Genomic DNA, 6,065 nt, shown 5'->3' with positions numbered 1-6,065 from the left:
GAGAGTGGTTGACCATATAGCTGCTCTTAAATCTGCTTTGCTGGATTTTTAAGGAATGTCAGATTGGAATTTTTAAGTCTCAAGGGGAGGGAGCCGATCCAAGGAGACTCACCGTCAGACTTTGCCTGCAACAGCTATAGACTTGGGTTTTCTTCAAAGTACCCCTAAATATCCAGAGTTTCCTGAGCCTGCCTGGACATGACATTCCTTATTTACTTTGTCATGCTGCTGGGAACCCTGTAAGCAATGTACCAGGCTGATTTTTCCAAGGGGTATTATTGGCTCCAAAACTCAACTTAGTTCCTTAAAACTGTCAGGTCACTGGAGTATGGATCCTTTCTCAAACCGGACATCCTGGTCAAAGTCTTGCCAACATAACCGATGTTTCCATTTGTGTCCTGTTAGAGGACATATTCTTGTTGTACTTTTGCAAATAGCTGTATCATCGTGAAAATACTAAGCTTCTGCATTCTGGAGAGATCAGGAAAGAAAGAAAGATAAATGTTCTGTCTTTGTTCACATAGGTAGACTTCACCCAACTGTTGACAGCTTGAGAGAAAAATGGTTTCTATAGTCTGGAAAAACAAAAGAACCAACAATGCTTTAAAAAAAAAAAAGTCCTACGTATTTTAATCTTTATCAGTTCATTCAGGCTCATGTAATTAATTCTTGTTGATCTTCACCTTTTGTTGGCAATTGTACAAAGCCCTCAGTTTCTCCACTGGGGTTCTGCAATCCCTTATCCACTCAGTGGTATGATCTGAGAGTTTTCAGAAACCTGTCCTTGTCAGGGTCCTTTCCAGGAGTCTCCCTGAAGACAGAATAGTTTACATACACACTTTCCCAACAGTATTGGAGTAAAAGTCACTATAAATGACAAAGACTTTAGAATGGCCATGGCTAAAGTATTGGTCAGAGTTCACAAGATAAAGGAGTTATTTCTGAGGCAACAATTAAGCAGCAATTTAAGGCACTAGTTGGACAACATCAAGTTTGTATGAACTACAATTTCTAGAATACCTGTATTAGTAATATATCCACATATAGAACCACAGGTTTATCATTACTTGACAATGCTTCCTACATAATTTAGCATACCAAATAAATCTAGTTAATCTAACATCTCTCTTTGACACGTGAAAGACAAATCTTTGAGATTATCCAGTGGGTCCCTGGAAAATCCCAAAAGTTAATTTGAGCTCAAAACAACTATTTAGAATTTGACTTAGGAAAAAGTGAACGCTTGATTAAATAGCATCACAGATGACAATAATCTATTTGGCTGAAGTGGCAACATAGGAGATTGTAAAGGCAAATACTGAACTAAGTAGGTGTGAAACTACTTAGCACCCTTAATCGCAGAGACTGCATTTTCCTTAAGAAATCAGAGGATAAAAGACATGAAGCTAAATTATTAGATAAGACACAAATTTTTTGCTGTCCAGATTGCTTAAAAGGAAAAAAAAGGGCTCCTATTAAGGGAATATCAATAATCTAAGAAAACTTTTAATTAGAAAAACCCAAATCCTAATTTTGCACTAGCATATGGATATCAAAACTCTTCTTGAAAACTTAAAATCCAATCCAATCTTCACTCAACTACACATAAAATTCCTTTCCCACAAACCTTCTAGAGTTTTTTTTAATGTTCATTTTTGAGAGAGAGAACACAAGTGATTGGGGCAGGGGGGTTGGGACAGAGACAGAAGGAGAACAAGAGTATCCGAAGCAGGCTCCAGGCTCTGAGCTGTCAGCACAGAGCCTGACGTGGAGCTCGAACCCACAAACTGGGAGATCGCTACACCTGAGCCAAAGTTGGGACAGTCAACCAACTGAGCCATCCAGGCACCCCTACAGCATTTTTATAGATGTTCAGGGGTGTGTGTGTGTTTCTTTTCCCCTTTCTCATTCTGGAACAAGCCATCATTCCATCATTGTCTTCCTGTACCCTTTTCATATACAGGTTTCCTTTCTCTAGGATTTCAAGGTGGTTTTAAGTACCTATATGGACTACAGTTTTTAACTCTTAAAATCCTTAATTCCTAGTGGAAGAAAGCAACTCTGGACATCACGCTGTGTTCTGTGGACTGGCAAACTTATAAATACATTTCTGGAGTTGCACAAAAGCACGTAATTCCTCACAGTACATTGTCCAGTGTGGCCCTATTTTGTGATTTTAGCCTTTCAGTAAATAATGTCGTGGCTGGACCAGCCCTTGTGGTTCTATGACTGCAAGACCCCCTTCAGCAATAACCATCAGGAAACCTTGAAAAAAAAAAATCCAGGTTTATTCCTTACAAGATCTGGAAATGACAGAACACACTTGGGGCCCCGCAAAGAGGCCACAAGCTGAGGGACAGCACACCCATGGGCCTGCAGCTCTGCCTCTTTTGAGGGCAAGGGTGGGGACCTAGGGCTTCCCAGGCACATGGTTTAATGGTAAATTTAAAACCTAAGAGCAGTAATTTAAAGCATGGGAAGAAAAAAAAAAAAAAGCCCAAGTGGCCCAAAGGGTCAGTTATCAACATCAACCAAGATCTCCAAATAGAGGAGCCTCACTGTGGCAGGGAGCCTGGCTCATCGAGTCACGTGGCCGCAGTGTGGTGAGTGGAGAGCACCAGCATTTCCGTGTCTGAAGGCAGGCACTCACGTTATAAGAACGGAGTGTGCACAACTCTCAGGGCTTACACACCCGGATAGACTTTGCTCCTCTGTAAAAGGAAGCCAAGAGTGGATATGCCTATTAACGTTTCAGTAGCTCATTGCATTCAGAAATAATCGACATAGTCAGCGACTAGAACTCTAAGGCTGAGTCACCAGAAAGAATTCTGAAACTCTTTCGAGGCGACCTACCACAAAGTTTAACTGTTGAAAAGTTTGCTTGTGAATTTCCACCTTTCAGCTATGTAATTTACTCGTTCACAATTAGGTTTAGATTGGTCATGAAAGGGTCACATTAAACAGCCAGCTGTCTTATCTTTCCTCCTGAAAAACAGAATAAAATTCAGTTTGATGCTGGTAATCCTGAAGACACACCCATTTTTAATTAAACCAACTTAAACTAGCTTTTATTTACCAAAGATTATATTCTAGATCACAAGATCCTGAAAAATATTTGTGTTTCCCTATTTGACAGTACAGTTGGTTTATAAAAACACTTGTCCTTATGCAAATTAAATGGAACTCCTCACAAGTTTTGGTGAACCCATCCAGAGGTGGAAATCACATGTATTATCCACATAGCCATATAAAATTATATAAATGGAATCCGATTTCCTTTCATTTTAAAATTTTAGCCATGAGACATTTACAATAATGTACAACTCACTAATTTATAAGAAACAGATGGCTTCACACTGCAGCTTCTGGCAGATAGAATAAGTTTACCCGCATAGACAGCTAATGCTTTTTGGCTAGTATTGGTGGAAGAGACTTAAGACATTTCATAAGGCCTCATTTTTCAAGCATCCTTTTCATTTTTTAAGCTTCTGGAAAGAATAACCTTGTTTCTAGAAAAAAAAAAAAAGGCACAGAGAAAGAATGCCAAGTTCCATCAAGAAGGACTTTTGTTCCCCAAATTCAGATCTTTTATAATACCCGAAAGCCTTTTGATAGGAGTAAGGGAGGTTTTGGCAAGAACGCCCACCGAGCCAATTACGCGATTCTTCAGTTGGCTTCCTTATATCAGGGAGAGGACCTCAGAGGGAAGTCAGAGGATTCCTACATTCTAGATGTAGAGCTGGGTTTCTTTGTAAATCTTAGAATGTTTTTCCTTCCTTCTTGGTTGTACAGAGTTTTATTTTAGCTTAGAGGACAAGACAGAAAATAAAGTTCTTATCAGGCTGTGCATGTAAGCTTCCAGTCTGGCCCACTTCTGACCTTAGAGCCACTTACCAACAAAACGAACACCTTTCAAAATAGTACAAATTCCTGGCGATATTCAACAACTCCTTGGATGCAAGAGGAATCCCTAAAGAGGATGCAAACATACTACCTTCCTCAGACCAGAGCGACTCCCAATGTTACCCAGAACGATTCGGATAATTCCCCTGGTGGGGGTGGGGGGCAGCACAATTCGGTAGGGCCCCAGCACAGATGTAATACAACTGACCTCCCTGTTCAGCCAGATTTGGGGGGCTTCCCCCAACCTAATGGTTATCACAAGCCAAGTTCTCAGTACACAAAGCAAGTCAAACAAGGTGGCAGTAACTGTATCTGGGAGTGGGGTGCAAAACGACCAGTGGCTACCTGAAGGCAAGTTCAGGAGTCATAATTCAAAGATCTAATTCTTGCAAGTTCCCCCACCGAACCCATGTGAATTTGGAAAGGAGGGACAACAGGAATCTTACCTTCCTCTGGTGGCCAGGCACCACCGCAGAGATCCAGGAGAGCTGGCTTGAGTTACAATGGTCACTTTTTGCTGGCTTCTGCCATTTTTCCCCACAATGCCATCAGGAGTGAGTGGTATGTACAAGTGGGTCTCATCCTGGTCAACCAAAATATGTGGAGAAGGAAAAATAATTTTCCCTCTTTTCATTATGGTGAGTGTTTTGCTAAGACCCCTTTACCCCTAGGATACCTCAAATAGGGAGTAAGCTTATCCAGGCTGAACATTCTCCACTGTGGCCACTCTAATTCAAGATCTTTCATAACGTTGACCTGCTTGTTCACCTTAAAGTAAAATTTCATTCACTTCAGGCTTCACAGTGGATCCACCCTGTGTAGGATATGGTCTTTGTTTTTAAGTAGGACCCAGTCTCAGCTGTGGAGCTAGGATCCAGGATTTGCCAGACTTACCGTGACCTCCAGAGGTGGTGAGAAAGCACTTAGCTCAAGGGGCTCAATGGGTACCTACCTTTGCCTGGCTGCTGGCCACTCCTAGGGGCCATGGGGAGACTCCTTTGGTGTCCTCTTCTGACACCAGGATGGCTTTAAAATGAAGCATCTTAAAATTAAATCCATTTTTGCTCAAAACACCCTTCAAAGCAGTCAACATTCCATCTAGCAAATAGGAGTTCAACTTGTTACATAAAATGAAAGACTTTTATAGGCATAAGGAAGGCAGAAAAACAGGTTGGTGAGTGCAAGGTCACTTTCCTTGGGGATAGGAGTCTGTCAGGCAGATGACCTAAGTCATGCAGATCAGCAATACCTGGTTGAGAGGTTTAAGATTCCATTTCTGGAAAAGGTACAACTTTAGTCTTGATTTGGTGACATGGAGTTCAGCATAAGGTACTTCACTTTGGGTCTTCCATCTTGTTTTTAACGAGGAAACGTTCACAATCTTAACAGCAGGCCAATAGTCCAAGAAGTTCATCTTTCATCCCTGAAAGGACAGAGTTTTAGTTTATAAAATACATTGACACTAAAGCTGTAACAGCCCTGGAGCAGGGACCAATTGTTCCCCACTAGCTCCTTTGGGCTGATTATTAGTGGTCATTAACAGACGACAAAACAGACTCCTAGGTGGCCAGGCTGATGTTGGCCCAGCCACAAAGTCTAACATAAGACGTTAAGCTTTGGGAAGACCCTCTTCCTCATACTGGCCCCTCATCTAAGCTTTTAGGTTTTTGGGGGGGGGGGGTGCAGAGAAGGGGAGTTAACAAGCTCTTCCTGAGTTTCCGGAGTCTTAATTGCTTTCGCCTCAAAGAATCCATGTTCTTTGAGATCTGAAGTGACACATCTTGGACAGTAGGTCGTACTCTCTTCTCAGGGGACACCACGCTCAGTCCCTAGTGTTGCATGCACAGAATACAAGCAGCAATGGTACCCCTCCCACACGCCCTTCAGGTTTGAGCACACAAACTTAGGGGTACTTTCCATCCAAATCTAGTTCCTGTTTCAGCCCAGCACTAAACATTAACAATACCGTCAAGGGCAAAACATTTACCTTACCCGTATCCCAAGGTGCTGTTGTCAGAATTGGTCACTGGTCCAATGAGAATTAGTCATTGGAAATGTGTGAAGAGTACAAGATGATCTCTATTTTGGATTACTACAGGTCCTTCCTTCATCTGAAAGAATCTCCCAAATAAGATACAAGCATCGTGGTTATTTGAGAAGAC

Source organism: Panthera uncia, chromosome B4 (genome assembly GCF_023721935.1).
Source record: "Panthera uncia isolate 11264 chromosome B4, Puncia_PCG_1.0, whole genome shotgun sequence".
In the NCBI taxonomy this organism is placed as follows: Eukaryota; Metazoa; Chordata; class Mammalia; order Carnivora; family Felidae; genus Panthera; species Panthera uncia.
This window is presented reverse-complemented; position numbering follows the sequence as displayed.